This window comes from Phyllostomus hastatus, unplaced genomic scaffold (assembly GCF_019186645.2).
Source record: "Phyllostomus hastatus isolate PE091 unplaced genomic scaffold, TTU_PhHast_1.1 phas_scaffold_93, whole genome shotgun sequence".
In the NCBI taxonomy this organism is placed as follows: domain Eukaryota; kingdom Metazoa; phylum Chordata; class Mammalia; order Chiroptera; family Phyllostomidae; genus Phyllostomus; species Phyllostomus hastatus.
The window spans coordinates 26,185,045-26,198,415 of record NW_025334042.1 but is presented as its reverse complement, the minus strand read 5'-3'; the positions used below and the strand labels follow the sequence as shown (position 1 = coordinate 26,198,415).

Below are 13,371 nucleotides of genomic sequence, written 5' to 3'. Positions count from 1 at the left end.
CTGCCTCTCTGCTCCCTTAGAGCATTTTCTGCAAACTGCTTTGTTGATAGGTTTCTATTTTTTTCATTTGCTAAATGATAATGACCATGTCTTATTCATCTTGGTGTTCCCTGCACCCAGCACAGATCCAGGCATATAGGAGGTGTTTGATCACTGTTGCTCAAAGAATGAATAAATATCCGACTCTCTCCTTCAAGTTAAGTTGCAGATGGGCAGGAGGTGTCTTTGGTGGCTATTCTTTCAGAGCCAGGTATGCTTTTTGTACCTGAGTTGCTTGAAAAAAAATTTCCAGCTCAACAGACCTCTAATTCCTACCCAAAGCCTTGCTTTCAGTGTTTGTGGGGAACGATGTCTACGTAAAGCCCACACGAGCCGATGGTGCAGAAATCTCTGGCATCAGATGTTGGTAGCATGAGTGCTTCAGAGACTCAGTACAACTTTGGGCTAATTTATTCTAACCTTTCTAATGAATGACCTGAAGCTCTGCCTACTACATTCATTAGCAAAGAGTCCAATTTCCCTTTTGAAGTTTCACCCAACCCATTGACCTTACATTTGATACCTTATCTAGTCAGGCCAGTGAGGGGTCACTGGGGGCTTTTTCAGATACCATAGAGGAAGCTGTGCCGTCTGATTACTGTTCTGTGTGACATGTGTCTCGCTGCCACATGGTGTCACAGCTGAAGCTTGCACCTGCATAGTTACACGCACTCTTGCCCACTCAGCATCAGCGTCCTCCCTGGCCCAGACCCTACCTGGGCCACGAGGTGTCCCCCATCCCCAAATGGCTGGGCTCAGAAGAACTCCCATTTGTTACATTGGGTGCTGAAAGCAGCTGTCCCATCCATGGCCTTGAGTGGAAAGCTTCTCCACCCACTTTTCTCATGGTTTTTGTTGGGAGTGTCCTCATCATGCTTCTGTCCCTACCACTGGGCCTTGGTCATGCCCTCAGCAAGCCTGTGTACTGCACCTCTTGAAGGGGAGATGGATCCATTTCCTCGCCTCGTGTCAAGGGTCTTGGAAAGCTTTGCTAGAGTCACAGGAGCATATTATACTCTTTCTCATCTGAACCCAGGGAGCTCCTGGGAAACTGCCCGAGCGATTCTTCATGGAGCTGAGGAACAAGTACTTCCAGGTGACTTTCTGCTCCACCCACTGAAATCAATGAAGCAGATACCAGTTTTTGTGGACCTTTCAAATGGTCCTTGACTTAATCTCTACCTCAGCAGGCATTAGGCATGTCAGAATGGTAGCCCTTGCTTTGATTAGGCCATACCATCACCTTTTTCATGAAGAGACAAAGAAACATGGTTAGTTAAAAAGCAGAAAGATGTTTAAAATGTAGCGCCTTATGGAAGGAACTCTAACAATCTGCATTCCAAATGTAACTTGTCTGCAGGCTTTAAAACAGAGGCTGAATTACATTGTAGGTACTTAATGCCCTTCACTACATCATTAATTTCAGCTTCATCTTTTATTATTCCTTTATACCTGGCTGGGATGGTTCTCATTCTGGCCAGGATGGTCCACTGACAGCACTGCTCCAACACACACAGGCTCGATCACACTTCAGGCGTCATCTCTTGCTCCTCCAGCTGCCGGGTGGCACCCTCCAACCCTACAGAAAAATAATTTTCTCCCCAAAGTTGTGTTAGTCTTTTGCTATCCCAGTGTTCCCCCTACCATTTCTTAAGCCTTTCCTAAAACAGTTCTTAAAAATGTAGAAATAATATACCTAGGCAAAAGTTCACAGAACACAAATTTACAGCTTATTATTGTCAAGTGAATTATTATAAAATATTTATAAGCGAATACCCACGTTACCCATGTTATCACCATTCGTGTGAAACAAAAGAACACTGCCGGCATCCCAGCAGCCCTCTGGTGGTCTTTTCTAATAGAAAAAGCCTCTCCCCTACCAAGGTAACCCCTATTTCACTTTTATGCTCTTTCCTTTCTGGCTTTTCTTTATGGTTTTACCACTTGTGATACTGCTCTAATCACAGTGGTTTAGTTCCGCCTTTCTCTAAGCATTATATACTTGTAACCACAGAGCATGTTCTCCCTTCCTTTCTTTTTTCCTTTTTTTGTCTGGCTTCTTTGATGTAATAGTTTCTGAGCTCCATCCAGGCTTCGAGGGCTTTGTGTAGGAGTGGTTTTGTCATTTTCATTGTTGAATGGCCTCCATTGCATGGCTGCGCCCTCCATTCTTTTGCTGATAGACATCCGGGCTGTTTCCAGTTTTCAGCTATTACAAGTAATGGTGCTGTAAACATTTTTGCACATTTCCTTTGGTGCCTGTGTGCACATCTGGGCCTGGAACTTCTGGGGGGAAAGTTTCTAATTATAGAATTCAGTTTTGTGTCTAGAACTCTTTTTTTATTCCTACGTATATTTTGGTAATTTGTAAATGTTTTTCTAGTAATTTGTTCATTTTATGTACATTTCTTAAAATGTACTCTTATGATCTGTTTATTCTCTGCAGCATCTGTAGTGATGCCTCCTTTTCATTTCTGACATCAGTTATTTGTGCAGTTTTTAGTTTATATTTTGATCAGTCCTGCCATAGAGTGAACAATTTTAAGTCTTTTCACAGGACGTTAGGGGAGAACTTACGGTATGTTGATATCTCACATTTTCTGTGTGAATTTGCCTATTTTTTCTTACCATTTTGTCAATTATAACAAAATAACATTGAGAAAAACATTATTCAAGGACCTGATTAAGAGGGAACCTTTTGTCATTAGACAAAAGTTTCAACTTATTAAGAAGATATAATGTGCCCACAAAATACAGAAATTAGAATAACTTAATCCTTATTTATATAAATTCTCCTATGATAAAATTGGTTTTATTACACATCACTTTGTTCAAAGTCACAGAATCTATTGCCTACTTTAAGTGAGGACTTTGGGGACTTCCTGTTGGTTGAAGTCTCACGTTTCCCATAGAATCTATAATACATTTTGACTTGATTGAAATTAGTATAGCTACACCATTTTTTTTTGTTTACATGATACCTTTTCACCTTTTTTTCCTTACTATTTTACTTTCAATTTTTATGTAGCCTTAGTTTTAGATGTATTTTTTAATGGGCAACTTATAACTGAATTTTGATTTGGCAGGTCTGAAAAATATCTGTTATATCTTCATGCTTTTTCTGTTTTCTGCATATTCTGTTTCCTCTGACTTCCTCATTTTTGTTTAGTTTTGAGCTTTTTAAATTTCTTGCTGGGGATTTTCCTCAAATATATAATATTTGAGGGGAAAAGGGGAAGGGTTTGAAGGAACAAGCATAAAGGACACATGGACAAAAACAAGGGGGGGTGGAAATGGGAGGGAGGTGGGGAGGGCTGGGATGGGAGTAAAAGGTAGAAAACTGTACTTGAACAACAGTTAAAATTTAAAAAGCCAAGAAAATATATATTTGGAGACTGTCCATTTTTAAGAGTGGCCAGTACAAAATGACTGGAAAGTCTGTTGCATAGACAGACTTGTGGCTGGCAAGACGTGGGGAAATGGGGTTGTGGTGGGTGGGAATTTGGTGGTTTCACAGGGGCCCTCTCAGCTGATAATAAGACTTTCAGGAAGGGCAGAGCTGGTTAGTTTTCTTTGAGATGTAACTTCTGTCTTCAAAACCTAGCATAGTGTAGTACTGTGGATGTACCAGTGACCGATCTCAGAATTGGGGAAGGCAGCATAGGGCACAGTAATGGAATCTGGAGTGATGCCTTTATGGCCTTTGGCACAGACGTCAGCACCTTTGGACCTTGGCACTCATGCTGACGGCACGGGTAACTGTTGCAGCAGCTTGGGCAGACGTCAGTGGAACAGGATAGCTTGGGAACTGCCCTTGACACCTGTGTCCACTGGAGAATAGCACTGTTGTAGGCACAGGTTCTAATAGAACAAATACAACTCTCTGAAAACTCATTGAATTAGCCCTGGCTGGTGTGGCCCAGTAGCTTGAGCACTGGCCTGCAAACCAAACGGTTGCTGGTTCGATTCCTAGTCAGGGCATATGCTTGGGTTTTAGGCTAGGTCTCTGGTGGAGGCACATGAGAGGCAACCACACATTGATGTTTCTCTCCTTCTCTTTCTCCTTCCATTCCCCTCTGTCTAAAAGTAAATAAGTAAAATCTTTTAAAAAACCTCATTGAAGCCCTGGCTGGCGTTGCTCAGTGGATTGAGTGCGGGCTGCAAACCAAAGTGTCGCAGGTTCGATTCCCAGTCAGGGTACCTGCCTGGGTTGCAGGCCACGGCCCCCAGCAACCGCACATTGATGTTTCTCTCTTTTCCTCTGTCTCCCTCCCTTCCCTCTCTAAAAATAAATAAATAAAATCTTAAAAAAAGAAGATATCTTTAAAAAAAACCCCTCATTGAATTATTTGGGAAAAGCCCTCTGGGCCTGACATGCTCACAAGGGGGGTGGAAATGTGCCCTTATTCCCTCTCGTTCTCCCTGAAGGTTGGTGTGATGCAGCTTGTGCAGCACACGTGTGAAAGCAGAGCCTGGGGTTCCTTATTGCTAAAATGAACAAAGCTGTATAATTAATAACATTGCATGGCAACTCTAAGGAGCAATAATATGATATCACTTCTAATTTGAAGGACATGTGATAATAATTAAAATTATTACACTAAGGAGATGCCCCCTGGGCTTGGCTCCACACAGAGTTCAAATCCAGAGGTGGCTGAGGGTGAAAGGTATGTGATATTTAGCACCCCGATAGTATTCAGCACTTGGAAAGTGTTTGAATTCTATACCTGCTACCCCCAAATTACTCCTGTTGTTGGCAAACTCGAGTCTAGGGCTCCCCTCCCAACTTCCTGTGAGACTCTCCCCGGCTCTCCACTCCCCACTCAGTGACGTCTGCCTGATCTGATCTTGCTGACTCTTCGTAGCAAACCTGTGCTATCTCCAAGCTATCCTTTATCTGTCTTTATCTTGTCTTTTGTTAACACTTTTTATTTCAAAGTCAGGTTCCCTTTAGACTACCGAGCTATGAGATGTAACATCTTTATCTAGTTTTTCATCTATGAGATGCACAGATATTCCCACACACGTTGCCACTCATCTGATACACTCTGATCCTGTGCCGCACCTCACATTCTAACAGGTTGGTTTTCATTAGAACATGTACCCTGTTTTTTTTTTCATAGGAGAGGAGTGCTATTCCAAACTTCAGCATACTTATAAAATTTGTACATGTAAACAGTACATTAAAACTTAAGCAGAAGTCCCCCTCTTTTGGGGGGCAGTGACATAAGGAATGCACATAGTACACTTGTCCTTGTTCTTAATTGGAGTAGTCTGAAAACCAGCCCCAGTCTGCCAGCCACACGGGTGACTTTTGCAACCAGTTTAGTGACATTCCTTTCTAAAAAGAATTTAAGCATTGTTAAAACTGAACAAAATATTCAAAATATTCACATTTTTAAGCTCTAAAATTTTTCTTTGGTAATAGTAATAACTGTTGTCATCGCAACTGACAGAAGCTATGTCAGGTTAATTTAAGAACAAAGCTAGGAGACAACAATTAGATGAGAGCAATAATTATTAGGAACTGACAGGGTGTCCCCTGGAATCCCAGGTGCAGGAAGGCAGGTGTTTCTCCAGAAGGCTTTGGAAGCAGACTCCTGTGCCACCAATGTTCTCTCTCATCTCCTGTCTCACCTTTGCACGGTTCCGTCTCTCTCTGTCTTGTCCCCCACCCCACCCATCTTTCTCTCTCTTCCCCCTTCTCTCTCGCTGCAGAATTAGCTTCCTGCTTCACGGAGAATTGAATGTGGTCAACAATAATCACCAAGTTGTTTTTCATCCAAATCTCTGGAAAGAGATTTCCTTCTTTCTTTCTTTGAGTCTTGGCCCTAAATTACTAGATAAGGCAAAAATTGGCTATTGGCAGGCTTGTTTACTATTGTATACATGTATCTATAACTTTACTCCATAAGCTTCACTCTTACCCAGGGAAGGTGGTGTAGGAGGGAGGAAGGTATTAGACAAGAGGTGCTAGGTAACCCAGGAAGTGGCCAGTGGCTCTGAGGTGCTGTTTTCTTCCCCTTGAAACTTACGAGTTTATAAGTGCCAGGCCCATGGTCTAGCTAGCATATATGGAGATGCCAGGAATTTGCTGAATGAGTAAATGAATAAGATATAAGATAGATTCTTAGCTAATATAAATTCATGTGCTACAAGAGGGGTTCTTGGAGGAAAACAAAAATAGCCCCCTCTCTTTCCTTCACTGAAGTTGAGAATTAAGAAATAGTGTTCAGTCTCTATGGGGAAGAGAATGAGAGGTGGTTGAATTCATATCTGAAAGGAGATGGGAAAAGAGGAGGAGGAGAGGAGAGGGAAAAGCATAATTATTATACTATGACAAAGCAATTATGTTTTGAATTTGAAAATTTTGTAGGAAATAAGCAGTCTCATTTTTCATGTTTATTTCATTACACACAGTGGAAAAATTATAGTTTCTGCCAAAAGTTAATTATTGTTTTTATGTCCCATTGTTTTCATTCCATTAATCTGAAACCTGTCTTGACCTTTTAACAGCCATGAACGATACCTTCACTGACACACACCAATTAAAATTAAATTTGTGTTTTGTCCTACTTTGAGTGGCAACAGAATCTAGCAGAATCTATACGTTTTTATGCCTCTCTAATTACTTCGGGAGGAGGCATCATTATGCAGGTAAATTAATTAATGCCATTCTGGCTCAGCTTGCAGTTTCACTGTTACAAGTTAGATACATTTTATTTAAATAATTATGAACACATTGAATGCTACTTAACTTTAAAATATGATTAGGTTAGATATGGAATTAATTTTGGGTGATTTGTGACTCTGCAAGCCCTTAGGGATTTATTGGTGTTCTGTTGACAACAAGCTCAGGATTTAAAGATTTTTGTGCTTTCTGTGACTTCTCCAGTGACTTCAGTGAAGATGCTTGAAGCGCCTTGGTAGTGTTTAATTCATCAGAAGTAGAAGACAGCTCCATTCTGAGCAGTCAGTTAGATTGGATATTCCTGGAGTGTTTGTGAGCTTGGGAAAAAATTTAACTAAGAAAGAAACTCGGGGAATAACCACAAAAATTCTGTAACTTTAAAATTAGTTTTGAGACTACACTGTTTTATAAATTTATGAACTTGTGACTTTTTACTTTAAAGAACAAGCAACAAATGTAGTTTGGCAGTATGCATTTTCAGGGTAGCGCAGTACATTTTTTTTCACATGGATAAACGAATGTGGATTACTCCATGTCTCCTGTATTGTTTGTGCAGTGAGTTGGTGCACAAAGTTATGTAGTGGTAGCTAGTCTTATTTAATGGACTTTTTAAAACATTAAGATTCAGCAGACACCATGCAATGATTTTACAGTATTTTACTTTTTTCATTATGAGTCAACTAACTTTTATTCAAATTAAATAAATTTACATGCGATTGCAGAAAGTGAAGGATGTGTTCTTCATTTTGATTAGATTATATTCTGGACTTTAGGCCTTTATTCCATAAGTGGTAATAAAAATGATACAATGATATTCTATTCCAGCTCTGTTAGAACATCGTAATTACATGGCTTACCATTTATCTTTGGTGTCTTCTTCCAGTTTAATTTATATTGCAAGTCTTTGTCTTCATCTTTTACCCTCCTTTTAGTTTGGTCCTGGTATCGGAGGATCTAAGTAATCTTCTTACATTAATCAATGACTACTTATTTTGTTTAACTATTTATTGCATTCTTAAATTATACTGTATACTGGGCAAATAATTTCATCTGCCTAGGTGAAAGAAACATGTTCCTGACCTTTGATGAGCCCAAGTCTTTTGGGAAAGAGGGGCACTGTAAGAAAACCCATTACAATGCTCTGGGAAATTTATTTAACATATAAGTGTATTCAAAGCAATAAAGGAACACTGCAGAAGGGATGGCTTTTAGAAGCAATGGCAGGAGATTTCTCAGTGCTCAGGCTGAGTCACTAATCTTCAGCCAGAAGAAAGGGAATGGCATTTCAGACAGAGTGCACTGCATACAAAGACATCTTTAAGGGGCATCATAGAATGGTGGGATGTTTAGTCAGACTGACTGCATGGAGCAGGGCCTGGAAAAGGGAGACTGTGAGACAGAAGGAGATGAGTCTAGAAGAGAGGATGCCTCACAAAGAGTGGAGGGTCTTTTTACCCCTGCTTTACTCTGTGGCAGTGGGAACGACTACCATTATTTTAGAAGATGGGTCCCGAAGATTGACCATCCTTCTACATGCTTATTATGAATAGTTGTTAGAAGCTTTAAATAATTTACTTCATGTAATCCTCAAGAAGCCCTTGTGAAGGAAAGATATTTTTCATCCCCATTCTACAGATAAGGGACTAGGCAATTATTGAGTCGATCATTTGTCCCAGGGTAGAGCAGGGTGGTTTGCAAAGTCAGCACTTTCTGGTTGTGGGTCTCCTGCTCCTCTGCTATACCATAATGCAGTCCCCCGGCCACTCTGGCGGCAACAGAGAGTCTGTAACACGGAGAAGACAGAGCCAAATAAGAGGTTGTTGTGTAACTCAGAACAGAGGTGGTTTTGAGCAGAGTTAAGACATTGGTAGTGATGACGAAAGGAAAGCAGCATGGATTTGAGAGCTCTTCAGAAGTAACCTCGGTGATTAACCAGATATTGAGAGTAAAGGAGAGGGAGGAATTGATGTTATGCTAAGGTTTCTGCATCTAATATAAATTTGTTTCACTGAATGGGCTGAAGCAAGGCAAGGAATGCAAAGAATAGTTGGTGTTTGGTGGATGTCAGGGCAGGTTTATTCAATGAAAACCCCATCTATAGTCTTTTAATATACGTGGTCTTTATAGAAATTAGAAGGGAGGAGTGGCTAAAATTGGGGAATTTGACGAGGTACTTTATCTGTAAGCAGTGTTAGGTCCAGATGCAATTTTAGTCACTTCAGGCTACTTCTAACAGCTGTCTGCAGCATTTTGGCATTCCAGTGGATCTTGCTCCATAGCTTCCCACCCCTGAATTTCCTGGAAGGTCCATATACATGTATTGACCTTCTCAATAATCAAGAGCCAGGAATTTTGAGCAACCCCCCCTAAAATGTGGTCTTTTGGATAATAGTTGATTAAGTGACTAGATTAAAGGCTGGGAATCATTTCATTACAAGCACAAAAAGATTGCAAAAAGGCTAATATAAATCTAGACTTAATATCTGGTGTTTTATAGTGACTAATTTTACCTCAATGTTGTAAGAATGTTTGGGGTTTTGTTGTGTTTAATGCAGGCCCATACTCATGTAAGCCAACTCCTTATTTATGGTTTACTTATGTATGAAGCCCTCAATCTTGTTTCTGTTGCCCAGACATGGCTGGGAGAGACAGCGGAGACATGATGAAACCAGCTGGCCACAGATGGATCTTCAGTGGAGCATGAATCACATTGGCTTGGTGATCTATGTGTATTGCCTCCTGTTAAATTTTCAGGAGCTCAACTCCTAAATCATCAGGCATTGATTGCATCCACTTACATATAAATAACAGACTGAAGTGAACTGCTGCTTTTTTTTATAGTAATCAAGACTTTCACCTGTAAGACTAATTCATATGAGAGTGTCATTGACTGTTCAGCCCACGTTAGAGACTGTTTAGTTTGTGGGCATTTGGCACATGGGTTGCACTAGGTACGATAGTCTTGGTAGCTCATGTTTTCAGTCTAATTATGAATCTTTCCAAGATCCTATAATTTGAAATTTCTACATATTCATTTTGGATTTGACAGTTGAACTTGAAATCTCAAGAAAAAATAAAAACTGAAGCTGTAGCCTGAATAGAAGTTCATTTAGAATGATTAAGAAAATTTCAGTGATCAATATTTTCCTGAAAGGCTAATAGAACTGCAAAACTTTTCAGATTTATGCCTATAGATCTAAATATGCATAGATATTTAGCTGGAAATAACCAACTAAATTACAAAACAAAATAAAAGATGTATAAATAGTTGAAATAATTAGCTAAAACTCCAAACAAAACTGAAACTTTAATGGTACCTTCCAGCAAATAAAATTTAATTCTGAATCACTCCCTAAAATCATTGGGTAAAGAGCCTCACAACTTAATGAGTCCAATGTGATATTGGAACTGGTTCAGATTGCTGATGTAAATGTATGCACACCCTGTCCTTTACAACCTAAGCTGGAAATACTGTTAAATGTTAATGCATATGCAAATCAGTGAACTAATAATTGAAATTTTTGACAGGCCTGAATATTTGCAATTCTTTATATTTGTTCGAAACAGCAAAAATAAGGATAACTACTAACTTTCATAATCACTCTTCACTATTAAATATATTAGTTATTTCATTAATTGTCTGTACCACATCACCTGCATTGTCATCATATCATCCAGTACTCACACCAGCCCACAGCCACAGAGGAAGGGCCTGTCTTTACGTCGTGCTGATACATCATTGTAGTGTCTGCAGAACAGCTATTCTGCAGTCGAGGTACAAATGTAAACAGAGAAATAAAGTGAAAACACAAAACAGTTTAAAAGCATGTTTATGTTTTCCTCTAGAAGAGGTAATGATTCAATCTCATTTTATTCTGCTTCTAGAGTGTATTATACAAAGATGTCCCCATTGCCATATAGAAATAAATATAAATAATTTGGGTCATTTTATTAATTCATACTTTCAGCAAATGTTGATCACTTACTCTACGTAGGTGTTGCTCTAGGTGCTAGGAAATTAACAGTGAAAACAATAGCCAAAATAACTCCCTGTCCTCCTCAAGGCTTATTGTCTAGTTTTAAATATTGTTTTCTCTGTTGCTTTTCAGTGGTATGGTCCTGTTTCTTGACATCATGGTAATTTATTTTAAGATTTTATTTATTAATTTTTAGAGAGAAAGGAATGGAGGGAGAAAGAGAGGGAGAGAAACATCAATGTGTGGTTGCTTGTCAAATGGCCTCCACTGGGGACCTGGCCTGCAACCCAGGCATGTGCCCTGACTGGGAATCAAACCGGCAACCCTTTGGTTCACAGCCTGCACTCAATGCACTGAGCTACACCAGCCAGGGTGACATCATGGTAATTTTTAAATAAATGTTGGATGTCATTATATATAGATATAATATTTATATTTGGATGTCTACAGGTAAATGTACAGAGGATCTAAGTGGTATTTTATTCTTTCAGAAAGTTTCACTTTTTCCTCTGTTGAGTGGAAAGAGTAGAGCCTGATCACTGTAATCCAGGCATTCGACAGACTGGGAAAGGACTGATGTACAAGGACTGGGGTTTCATCAGAAACCCCATCTATCTTTCATTTTCTCCAGCCCTCCATGACAGTAGGTTCAAAATTGTAGTAGTCTTTTCAGCAGGGGGACTTTGACATACCTCTGCTGTGCCATTCAGAGGCTTTCTGCTTAGCCTCTTAGCTTACCCCTGAATAAGTTTATAATTTAGCAAATTCTTGAAGGAAAACCAGGTGTGTATCATGCTCTCTTCTGGGTCTCTACTTTCTCATGAGGATCTGGCTCCCTAAGGTCAAATGTCTCTCCAATCCACTGGGACTCTCCTCTGCCCAGGTAAGGTCCAGAATCAGCCAATCAGAAAATATGGTTACCTTTCCACAATTCTTTTCAGTCTGGTATCTAGATTTTCCTACTTCTCATTGCTTCGTCAGCTCTCATATGCCTTTCAGCAGATTTGGGGGGGGGGGTAATTTTAATATTTTATTTAGATTCTTCAGCTGTTTTTTTGCCGAATCATTGATTTGTTTGCAAGCTTATCCATTTCATTCCTACTTTTAGATACTGAAATAGAAATTTAAAGATTAAATGAAATAAATTATTTAAATGATGCACATACATTTACATCAGCAATTTGAACCATTTTGCTGTGTGTGGCTTCTATTACACACACATTTATACAACCGCAATGAGTATACCCCGAAACCTCCACCTAGCCTGATGTATTCTAGAACTAATTGGCAAAGTGGGCAGGTAGGGATGTGGCATTGAGCACATTCTTCCAAATAGGCGTCATTGGAAGAGCGGGGCAGTTGAGAGCTAATGCTCTACTGTACACTGAGGTCACTGCCCCAGAACTGTTCAGCAGCAGTGGTGCTGCTGTAGGAGTAATGCTAAGCTGTCCCAGTTACCCCAGGAGCTTTCCCGTAGAGGCTGCTTAAATTAGTGAACTCAGTGGGAGTCCAGGGCTTGGTGGTAGCTCTGGGGAGATGCAGCTCCTAGATAGCACTCTTGCTTTCTGATTATGAATTATCCTCAAAGGAAATAAGTTGTGCCTCCTAAAACACTGGCAAATGGAGAAGATAACCTTTGCGGGATTATTTTCTGTCTCTCCACTAATACTTGTAGGAAGAAGGTATAACATAGTGGTTAATTGCTTAAATTTAGGGAATCTATCACATTTAGAATCAAATGTTGTCTATTTATTAAATGCTTGACCTTGAAAAAGTTGTAAAGACTCTCTAGAGGCCTTAATTCTGTATCTCTGAAACAAGAATAACAATACATTTAATTGTGCTGATATGAAAGTTGGTGGAGACACAGTATTTAAGTTGCTAGTAATGATCCCTGGCACATTGTAAGCATGCACTTTATTGTAGCTGTAAGTTTTGGGGCTGTTATGGAAAGCCATGGAATTAGAGACTCAGAATTTTGGGGTGAGGCCTTAAGAAATTTATATAGACCCTCCAAGGTAGGTGAGTGAAGCATGTGGAGAGTTGTTTTTTAAAGTTTATGAATTTGCTTTTGTTGTTAAATAAAACTATTTAATTATCTGTTTATTTTATGCATTACAAAACTATCTAAAATAACCCCAGAAAATAAATCACTGAACTGGAGATGGTCTGCCTCTCAATGGCTTCAAAACTCTGGTTCTTTGTACTTTTAAAAGATAAATAACAAACATGTCATTGTTTACTGTGTGTTGTTTAAAGTTAATCCAAGAGGACTCAAGTTCAACTAGTATTGTAAATTGTGCAGGTTTTATCATATAAGAAAAGGAGCAAAATTTAAAATAAAAAAATTTGAGTAGAAGAAACTTAAAGTTGAGAAAGAGAGAGAGACTTAGTTCCTAACTATACCATTGATTAGTTATATAATATCGATTAGGCAAGTTAAGTGATCTCCCTGAGTCCCAGTTTTCTGAAAAATTAAAAAATGAAAAAAATAATACTTAGGATTTTCTTGACTATCAAGAAAATGGAAATGAAAATGCTTAGTCAACAATAAGCATGGTCTTATTACTTGATATTTAATAATCACTTACACCTTTGAATCTCTCTCTGAGCTGTGAAGAATACAAATTGGTGTTATAGCAAGCAAACAAGAATTAGCTAAAC

At 39.3% G+C, this 13,371-nt stretch overlaps 1 protein-coding gene across 2 annotated transcripts in view; it reads left to right on the top strand.

Annotated features, from left to right (window-relative positions):
- The window catches only part of TMEM117 (transmembrane protein 117), a 398,947-nt gene that overhangs the window by 196,265 nt on the left and 189,311 nt on the right, over positions 1 to 13,371 (top strand). The gene's annotated exons all lie outside the window — the stretch shown is intronic.